Raw genomic sequence first — 11,637 nt, forward strand, 5'->3', positions numbered from 1 at the left:
ACATACTGTAAATACGCTTTTAGAACTCTTATTATAACAATTTTTTATAACAAGGAACAATAATGTAAATATGTTTTTAGAACTCTTTTTATTATAACAACTTTTTTTTATAAAAAGGTACAAGTGTACGCACTGCAATTGTGTGGGCACTCTCTGCCTTCTGCTGGCGTGTGGGCAACTTTTGTGCCATGATTTCTCAATTTAGAAGTTTTATTTGGGATTTTAGTTTTTGGAAAAATAATCCGCGATGTACTGAAGACACGATAAATGAACCGCTATTTAGACGAGGGATTACTGTATACCTATTGGATTAAAGCGCATGTGTTGCATGTGTATTCATATATTTTACTTGTTTAACTTGCTAGGCAACCGACATTCATAAGCGTAAACTAATATTTCGTGTGCATACACACTGAACTTTAGACGATATTAGCAGTAAACATTCGGAATGGTTGGATAAGGGGGGACAACATGATCTTTTGGAAGGCTAAAAATTATGGCAAATAAATTTCAGAAATGTGGCGTGTGCTGTTTTAGCTGTATGTTTACAGGGACCAGCCAAGATATCTGGAGCAGAGGTGCATGTCGCCTAGGAAACAAGAGGTGCGTGACGGACAGCTACTCCCCCCACAGAAACAACACTGTTTTTTATTGTTGTGACCTTGACAGGCAAATACAATCCAGGGCTCGAAACTAACGATTGCCCGATTGCCCGGGGCAAGTAGCGATGGCAGAGGGGCAAGTAGAAATTTTTCCTCACTTGCCCGAACTTGCCCTGCCATAATACCATGTTTTCAAGCTGTAAAAACACGATTTTGTGCATAATTTCTCGCAACTTCTGCCGCTTCTGGTCCGACATTTTGTTTTCTAGGGAGCGGTTAGTTTCTCGTGTAAGTCTGCAATACATTGAAAACGGCAAAGCGCTTCGTAATTAAATGCATGCTCCCTCACTCGTCCCTGGCTCTTCTGCGCCTGCGCACCAGCAGAGCTTGTTTCCGGTTGGCGGATACGAAGGCATATGAAGGCAAAACTTATAGTGTTGTCTTTTTTATTGCAAAAATGTGTCGGGCAAGTAAAAATCCACTCCAAAAAAATTCGGGCAAGTAAAATTTTGTTTCGGGCAAGTAAAATTTTCTCCAACTTGCCCGAGGGCAACTTGGGCAAAAAATAAGCTTCGAGCCCTGCAATCATGAGGACCACAGGAATTAGACACCGGCTTTTCTGACTCAGCTCGTACGCGAAAGAAAGTGGTCTAGCGCTTTAACCCTTTTCTTGAATTCAGAGAATCAACAATTTGGATCAACTTCACCCCAGCTTGTGTGAGTATGGCTTTACATATTGTGTTAGTGTGAATACCTTCCTTAAACAGAAGAAAAACGAACATGCATTGAGTAAGTTATATGTTATATGCCGCGGGGTGCAATTGGCGCACTCCCTTTGAATTTTCCATCAACCTGATAATCTGAATCAGGTGTATTGGAAGAATGAAATATGTAAAACAAGCAGGTTATCAGTCCTCCAGGGCCGGACTTTGACACCAATGCCTTAGTGAGATAACATTATCGGAACAACGCCTACACACAGTACCTACGTTAATCATTAGCATTGCCTATCTGACTTATGTAAGTGATTTTGATTACAGCAATTCCATCGTAGAAGTTCAACCTACGTTACCCATTAGCATTCCCATCTGCCTTGTGTAGGTGCTTTTCATTAAAGCAATTCTATAGTAGAAGTTCAACAAGTATTGGCTCTAAAAGAGCTGTGTGATGAGATGTGTGCCAAACATGGTGAGCCCCAGGAAGGCAGCAGGCCCCGATGGAGTACTGGACCCCACTTCATCTCAATCTTCAAACACTGCCTGTCTCAGAGCACCATTGAGGCCTTCTGAAAACCTCAACCTTCTTCCCCATTCCCAAAAGGAAACAGTGGCTAGACTCACCTGTTCCACTTCATTCAATGACAATAAAGGCGGTTGTGATTCTAATCCTTATTATTTAAACAAAAACGTAATGAAATACATAGTAATTAAATTCTCATGATTGATCACATTTATATCAAACTGTTATTTAAATAAATTATTTATTAAATAATAAATTGTTCAAATAATAAATAACACACCATCTTAAACAACGAAATTTAATCCATCTATCTATCTATCTGTTCCACTTCATTCAATGACAATAAAGGCGGTTGTGATTCTGATCCTTATTATTTAAACAAAAACGTAATGAAATACATTGTAATTAATATCTCATGATTGATCACATTTATATCAAACTGTTATTTAAATAAATTATTTATTAAATAATAAATTGTTCAAATAATAAATAACACACCATCTTAAACAACAAAATTTAATCTATCTATCTATCTATCTGTTCCACTTCATTCAATGACAATAAAGGTGGTTGTGATTCTGATCCTTAGTATTTAAACAAAAACGTAATGAAATACATTGTAATTCATTTCTCATGATTGATCACATTTATATCAAACTGTTATTTAAATAAATTATTTATTAAATAATAAATAGTTCAAATAATAAATAACACACCATCTTAAACAACAAAATTTAATCTATCTATCTATCTATCTATCTATCTATCTATCTATCTATCTATCTATCTATCTATCTATCTATCTATCTATCTATCTATCTATCTATCTATCTATCTATCTATCTATCTATCTATCTATCTATCTATCTATCTATCTATCTATCTATCTATCTATCTATCTATCTATCTATCTATCTATCTATCTATCTATCTATCTATCTATCATAAGAGACAACCCTTGATGAGAAAATAGTATTAATTGTCACACAAAAGATATCAAGTCAAACAAAGCATACCTTTCGCCGTCCCTACTTTGGGCTTGTACTGTAGTGCAGATAGCAGAAGGTCTATTTTAGGGATTAGCTTGTTTACGACAATGGCAAAAGTCACATGTACCTTACATATCTGCAACTCACTCATAAAAGGGTTGTCAAACATAACATACCGACCTTTTCACCTTCCATCATTATATATCACCATCATTATATATCACTCATTAAAGTTGATTGATGAGAAGGACGATAGTGGATATACCTGAGTTGACATAATTGTGTTTAAACAAGTGAAAAAAAATCCATGCAAACTTTAGCCACCTTTGTTTATTGGGGGAAAAAAACACTATCAAAAGTTGATAAATCAATCTCAATGACCATTTTGCTAAATGGGAAACTTCTGTAGGGTTGTTGTTTTTTTGGGCGGGGTGATCGTCCCGCAGTGATGTTACTATTGTTTTTGTAGAAATCATTAAAGCCCTAGTAGCAAATGCAACAGTCCTGGTTTTACGTTTCACCTTGACCTATGAATATTTGGTCATATAAAAATGTATTTTTGTTGGCAAAAATATTTATGTACATACAGTCAAACCTCGGTTTTCGAGATGAGCTGAAAGGACCCGAGAAAACCCGACCGCGCGGCCCGGATGCCGACTGACTCCGTTAGTTATTGTATTTTCGTTAGTTTGAGGATTGTGTTAACCCTTAATCATGCCTCAAAAGAAAGCAAGTGGGAGCAGTAAAGCCATCCTAAAACACAAAGATGCTCTTAAAGCAACAGTGAGCGCCCAATTGCGGTTGCGCGATCGGACCAAATTAATCTCCCTGCGCACTGAGGTCCACTTAAATTTTGGAAAGTAAATCAGGACTTTAAAAATACTTTCTAAATTTCAGCGACAGCTCTGTCACAATAATGCGACCAGCGTGATGCAGTTGCGTGGTCGGCAGCGCGTTACGGTTGCCCGGTCGGCGGTGCGCTCCAGTTGCGTGATCGGACAAAAATGCGCAACTGAAAAAATGCTTAAAAAAGGCGTTTTTTTAAGTCTTGGAACGGATTAAATTTTTTTCCATTATTTGTAATGGGAAAAATAGATTTATTTTAACATTTGACAACCTATTTACAAATTTGGTGTCATGGATGGAAATGGAGCCAGGATGACCAAATACAGCTTGGACCAGGGTTTATTGAGGGAATAGGCAGTTAAGTTAAAGTCCCAATGATCGTCACACACACATCTGGGTGTGGTGAAATTTGTCCTCTGCATTTAACCCAACCCCATGTGATTTTGATCCATCCCCTGGGGGAGAGGGGAGCAGTGAGCAGCAGCGGTGCCGCGCTCGGGAATCATTTGGTGATCTAACCCCCCAATTCCAACCCTTAATGCTGAGTGCCAAGCAGGGAGGTAATGGGTCCCATTTTTTTAGTCTTTGGTATGACCCGGCCGGGGTTTGAACCCACAACCTTCCAGTCTCAGGGCGGACACTCTACCACGAGGCCACTGAGCTGAGTTAGAAGGGAGGATGAAGGGACAATGGGCAAACTAACATAATTTCCTAACAAAACAACGGGACCGACCGACCGACAGGGCTGGCTAACAGACACAGAACAGAAAGACAGACATGAACAGAAAGTCATGAACGACGAGAATAATCCGACAGGGGAGTGAGAGGCAGACAGGAAATAAGTACGCGACAGGTAACGAGAAGCAGGTGACTGTGATTACACTGATCGTGGGCAGACACAGAAAGGAGGGAAGGGGAGAGTGCACAGAGACGCGGACAGAAACCATGACAACATGGTAGGGCGTCCGGGGGACGAGTCATGACATTTGGGGCTATTTACAGAGATGTTATTGCATGTCTGCTCACATGTGTGTGTGTGTTTTGCTATTTACAAAGGATATATTTGTGCGTCGCTGTATCCCGCATCAGAATATGCGTCAGATGACGGTGATTCATCCGAACTGTGGGACAAACAACTGCCAATCACTAAGTGTCTGCCCGAGCCGGTGGCTTTTAAAGCGGACCTCCGTGTCAGTCACGTCCTCATAGCCACCTCCTCTAAATTCACTCTATCATCTTACTCTTCCACATTTACAATGACCAACAGTTTGCTCGATTGTAAGCGGCTTGAGAGCTGATCACTTCTGTTTTGCCATGTTCTCTTACTCTTGGACTTGGACTCCACAACCACTCACTATTGTTGTATTTGAGCTGGGTTACCCCTTATGTCACCTCTTTATGAGCCAGCATGAACAACTCTTCCCTCAAGTGGTCACAGTTAACCACTGCAATGCTTTATACGCTTGATATCAACTCTTTGTATGCCAACGATGAAAATACTCGTCATTGACATTAATGATGCAGGACCCTGTCGAGTATTCTTGTCAACTTATTTTTATTTTATCAAAGTCAAAGTTAAAGTCAGCTTTATTGTCAATCTCTTCACATGTCAAGACACACAAAGACACCGAAATTACGTTTCTCCACGAGACATATTACACGATAGACATACAAGTAAACAACACAATATAAAAACAAGAAGGCACAAACAATAAATAATAAGAGTGATGAATAAATGAATAAACAGATAACACAATAAATAAGAGGAGCAAAACGGAGCTAGTGTGCATACAGCAGACAGTAAGCATAGCGCAAAAGTACAGGACGCTACGCAGAAAGGGGAAGCGAGTTCAGGATCCTAACAGCCTGGAGTATGAAGCTGTTGTTGAGTCTGGTGGTGCGGGAGCGCAGGCTCCTATACCTCTTCCCAGAGGGCAGAAGATCAAACAAAGAGTGAGCGGGGTGACTCACATCACTCACAATCGTGGTCGCCTTGCGGGGTGAGATGGGAGATGTAAATGTCTTTCAAGAAGGGGAGTGAAGCACCAATAATCTTACCAGCTATGTTCACTATGCGCTGCAGGGCCTTCAAGTTGTAGTCAGTGCAGCCGCCACCCCAAACAGCAATACAGCTGGAGAGGACACTCTCAATGGTGCCACGGTAAAATGTAGTCATGAAGGCCGGAGGAGCACTCGCTCGCCTGAGCTTCCGCAGGAAGTACAGGCGGCGCTGGGCCTTCTTCGCCAGTGATGCGGTGTTGGTGGACCAGGAGAGATCCTCACTGATGTGCACCCCCAGGAACCTGGCGCTGCTCACTCTCTCCACCACAGCACCGTCGATGGTCAGCGGCAGGTGTTGGGTGTGACCCTTCCGGAAGTCAACAACAATCTCCTTGGTCTTGTCGACGTTCAGCAGGAGGTTGTTGTCCCTGCACCACGTGGTCAGAAGGTCAACCTCCAGCCTGTACTTAGTCTCGTCTCCCTTGGTGATGAGACCCACCAGAGTCGTGTCGTCAGCAAACTTCACTATGCGGTTGTCGCTGTGGGTTGCAGTGCAGTCATTTTATGAATGGGTAGATAAGACTCCCGGTCACCTTTCCACTTAAAATTGTTAGAATAGGCCTCTTTGGCCCAATTGATTAGCTAGGTAGCTTGGGCTATGCCGTTATATCGCTGTAACCCTTCTCTTGCTTCATTAGCTTTTTCTTCTTTATGAGACTCTTTGCACGTACGTAGAAGTCACTCTCAGTTAAGACTATTTCAAGAGATTCAAGAGTTTTTATTCGCCATGTTTGAGCGTGCCAAACAAGGAATTTGACTTCGTTAAAAACACACCCTCTGTTCAACATTTAGGTGACTAACAACATTCAGGACATGTGAATAACGGCAAAAACAGTGTAGACAAATTCAAAAAGGTGTGAAGAGCAGGATGTTATTGCACAGTAATGTCTCTGAGACTCTATGAGTGGTGTGAGTTCATCAGAGCAACAGCCTGGGGGAAGAAGCTGTCTCTGTTCAAGGTCACACATTATCATACAGGCTAGACAGAGTCGCATCCTTGCAGGAGGGCGGCCCAGAGTAGTATAAGAGCAGGGACCTTGGTGGTGGGAGTTAGACCTTCTGCTGCATCTCGCAGAGAAAGCTCCACAGCTGTATATCGATCATTCTGGCATACATTAAATAGTTAAACTGTGAAGGCTGCCTCTTGGTAATTACTGTTAGCATAGCGGGCATTAAAGATAAAGAACTGGGAACAAACCTAACAAAATCAAATATATAGGGCATTGTAGTTGTTAACTCTGACCACTTGATGGCAGAGGTGCTCTTGCTGGCTCAGAGAGGTGACGTAAACTGTAAGCCCAGCCCACATGGGAGAACAACGGAGAATGAACTTGCACAGTTATGGAGGAAGAAGTTAGAGAGTGAGAGAAAATGGCAAAACGGAAGCGATCGGCTTTCAAGTAGCTTACAATTGAGCAAACTATTTGTTGCGTGTTGATTGCTAATGTTAGGGTGGTGCTCACTCTAACTTATTTTGCAAGAACCACACTGGAGACAAGTTAGTCGTTTTAGACACCTGCAGGCGGAGAGTTCACTCGTCGCTGTGGTTACAGTGATGGTTGAACGAAGTCTGACTCAGGCCTTTTCAGGTGCATATTTATTGAGAGAAAGAGAGTGGGGCTGAAAGTGGGGGTGTGGGAACACACAGGATGGGGTGAGCCGCTCCCCTGCTGATCAAAGCATAGCAGGGGGCCTTTTACGACTTTCTGTAAACAAAGCAACTTTGATTGCTTCCTCTGTGTCTAGTCAATCAGTTGAAAAGATCTTAGCACTTTGGTCAACTGCTTTTGTCTAGACAGGACAAGCTAGTTAAATGATTACAGGTTCCATTCCAACGTAATCATACGATGAAGATATTCTGCAAACCCTAACAGCTAACGTTTCTTAGCAAAGTGCCATGGTGCTCGCTGGGTAATGTTGGATGATGACGTGTGCTGTTGAAGTGTGTTGTTGGACTACAATACAAGCTCGTGAGTACGGATGGTCACCTCCAGTGTCTTCATTCTTGGCTAAATCGCCGTACCCCAAGTCATAACAAACTGGTGACGAGGTGGAGCCTAACATTGTTTCGGCTTGAAGTCTGTCTTGGCCTTTTTCCGTGAATGAGTAGCGCGTTGTTGTGGCTATTGTTTGGTGGTGCCGCCGACGGTGGGAGGGACCTTCGTGTCCCACTGATTAACTACTGCCCCCTTAAGGTGGGCAGGTCCCAGCCAGTCTGCTTGCTTCTTAGGATGCAAGGAGCTTAGCGTGTATACACTTGACAGGTAGCTGAAAATAGTGTACCCACGAACCAGTGACGTGCGGTGAGGTTCATGACTGAGGATGCACTGACTTCACCCCCCCCCCCAGGTAAAATTTGTCCGACACCTAATCACGTCAAGAAAAAAGGTTGGGGAACGCTGCTCTAGAGTAGCTTATTTATTATTTAATTTGAAGTGTTTTAATTAAAACGCATATCGGCAGTCTTCACACATAGAAACACTCAAAGCACATAGAATCAAAAACTTTTCGATCGTGCGTACCACTCCGTTTCAAAAGACATGCTCCGAAGTCCCATTGTCCGAATCAAACCTTTTAACTCCGGAGTTGGTCTTCCTTTACTGATGACCTCCTGCTTCGACCGAAAATCCATAGTTGAAAATTGTTTGAGTTTGCATATTGTTAGGCTACGGATTTTGTTTATTGATCTGACTCCAAATTGCGATCAACACTTAACACAAGAGTTATGTCCAAATCCACACACTGTCGCACCTAACAATTTTGCAAGTTCGTTCTGTCAAAGAGAAGACCAGTAGATCAATTAGGCCGAATTTACAAATTGTTTAATCCTGACAAAGCAAGCTAATACAGGCGCCTGGGTCCCCCGGGTCCCTCACACACTAAAGCTCGTTTTTTCTTCTGACCATCAAGAGACAACACATTCTTCCGGGTTGCCCAGTTTTAAAGAAACACAATATGAATATTCAAGCATGCAAAATATTGTGTGGTGATTGGTCGATGGTCATTCGCTGCTCAGTGCAGGTGTCTGGTTTCAGTTGTGGGCGGTTGTGTCTGGACCACCATGACGAGTTGTTATTCGCGTTCCTCACCGGCCTTGAGACGTCCTCCCTGTCTGGACCTCCTGTTCCACAATACTTCGTAGAAAAAAAGTTCATACAGTTGCCTGCACATTCCTTCCCACTTATTATGCGACCACACTACTACTAGAAATTATATTTATATGATTATATATGTCTAACGGAGCCTTAATCAAATATGTTTGCAAACTGCCGAAAGTACATTTCCCTTTATTCCCTCTCATGACCTTATGAGGTCATCACCCGTTACTCTAGCAAGCAGCGACCAGCACACTGTCGGGCCTTTCTCCCACCCCCCCCCCACGCGGCTCATGTTTAGTCACCAGGGTATATTGGCCATTCGGTGACAACGGGCCAACGGCTTTCTCGATCAACCGGACAGTGAGTGATCTAATACATGGAATACAGCAACAACCGCATAAGATCATTATTGTAGAAAAAATAGCCACAGCAACAAAAACACACATGATGAGGCCTTTCCAGCTTCCGAACGTTTTCATCCAATCAGACCAAATATCGGTGCGTACACCTGAATGATCATTCATCTTTTTATTCAGTGTCCTTAGTCCTTCCAACGTGTCATGTAACATGGAGTGTGGGGAGGAACAAATGGTCCAAAAAAGTGAGTATGGATTGCTCCCAGGAATAAATTGGCGGGGCTGACATTCCAAATTTTAACGGCAGATGGTGCAAAATCCGAGTTGGGAATTAGTGAATGAATTGGCAAAGCCGAAATTCCAAAATCTTCCAATAGATGGGGCCAAATCGTTGCCAGAAACCGAAATTGAGCGTGGTCTGATCAATGAATCACACACGAGAGCACAAAGGTGGTTTTTATTATTCTTTTAATTGTATTTTATTTTACTTGCTTGGCTGAAATATATTCTGTAACCGCTTAAAGCAATACTATCACAGAATTAGACTAAGCTGCCCACCCTTATGAGAATAGGGGTGTGTTAAAAAGGGTAAAACAGATGAGTTCTTGTTTTCTTTTAATTTTATTTCATTTTCTTTTAATTGTATTTTATTTTAGTTGCTTGGCTGAAATATATTCTGTAACCGCTTAAAGCAATATTATCACAAAATTGGGAAAGGAGGCCCACCACGAAGTGGTGTGTTAAAAAGAGGAAAGAAATCAATTCAAAGGCTTTGATTTATTTTGATTTAATGTTTGAGCAAAGTCTGACTTTGAAGTATTGGTTTTATAAAAGGGGAAGTAAAGAAAAGGGGAAGTAGGGTGCTCGTCAGGGGGGTTTCCACAGAATTTTGGTGGAAAGAGTGAGACGGAAATAGCTGCTCGGAAAAACCGCAGGGGATGAGCGTGGGAAGCTGGACAGTATCGAAGCCGTAGGCGTGGGAAACTGGACAGTATAGAAGCCGTAGGCGTGGGAAACTGGACAGTATAGAGGCCAGCGGAAAAGGGAAGGGCCAGAGAAGTCTATAAAAAGGTCACCTTGGACATCTACGGGGCTCTCTCCCGGACCGCGGTCATATCGAACAGAAGCCGGTAAGAGTTTCAAGACTTTTTTTCCAAAGCCTTCGAGATCTTTGTGTAAAACGCAAGATTGCTGGCACGGATTAACTTGGATTTACTCAAAAGAATTGGACTGGACAACTTTGCTTGAGAAACTACGTGAGAGGACCGACTCTTTCTGTATTTCCGTGCGGGGAGGGAGACCGTTACCGGGTAGTGGGTCCTCCCGTGGCCAAAACTAGTTTCTAAATTGGATTTTTAGAAATGAAATCGAATTGATCACTCGACTTTATTTCCACCAAAAAATAACCCCCAATCGGTACCCTCCGTTTCCTCTTTTCTGATTTAATTGTTGCAATCAAAATTACTCCAGGATTGAATGATTGTATTTGCAAGGGCATCAGTGAGTGGAATTGTTCAGTTTTTGGAGGATTGTGATTTGTGATTTTATTTCATGCTTCTTCAATAAAAGAGTTGTATACACTCATTTAATTCGTTGTGCGCTAATTTGTATAATATATGCAATCGATTGTTGGTGGATGGGTTGATAAGCCGATTTATTAACTAGAGATTTTAAGAATTAGAGATTAAGCATTATATTCATTTCCAAACTCTGTCTTTGCCATACTTCTGCTAATTTGATTTACTTCCGGAAAAAGAGAAGTGGGCTCGCGGCTTTATCAAAAGCGGAACGTGGCCTGATCAAAAGTACTTAATTTAATCGGGCCACGTCAAAGCTACTTTGAATGATTTTGAGGGATTAATTTGCCTTCAGAACTAATTACAGGATAATAATAATTCGATTAAATCATCGTATTCCGTATTAAGTAAAATATTATTCTGTTGGAAACAATTGAGTGCAAGGAAGTGCTTTTACGGTTAAGTGTTTATATATATATCGTTGGAATTAGTGATTAATGTATTAAAGTTCTTTTTTCAACGCTATCATAGTCATACTTTGGTTAATTTGACTTTCTTCCCAAAAAAGGGAAGTAATCTCTTTACTTCCCCAAACCGGCAAGAACAGGGCCATATTAAAAGTTACTTCGGCGAGAGCAGCGCTACGGGGCGCTATAGACTAACGAATCCCTGAGGCCTTAACAAAGGCATCTAAAAGCATCCGTAATGAAATACCAGCATCAAACAATTGAAGGGAGCCATCAATACGGTGCGGTCATACCGGCGACTTGCCTCGAATTGAGTTACTCGGCTTGCGCGTCGGATGACTTAAGCGGGATTGACGTCGTATAGAAGTTGGGTTGATTCCAAGAGAATTAATTAAACTCGGGTGGTCAGCTGCGGACGAGTCCCTTCGCCCCGGCTTATTGAACCCATTACTGGGGAGCCGG

This window comes from Syngnathus typhle, unplaced genomic scaffold, assembly GCF_033458585.1.
Source record: "Syngnathus typhle isolate RoL2023-S1 ecotype Sweden unplaced genomic scaffold, RoL_Styp_1.0 HiC_scaffold_28, whole genome shotgun sequence".
In the NCBI taxonomy this organism is placed as follows: Eukaryota; Metazoa; Chordata; class Actinopteri; order Syngnathiformes; family Syngnathidae; genus Syngnathus; species Syngnathus typhle.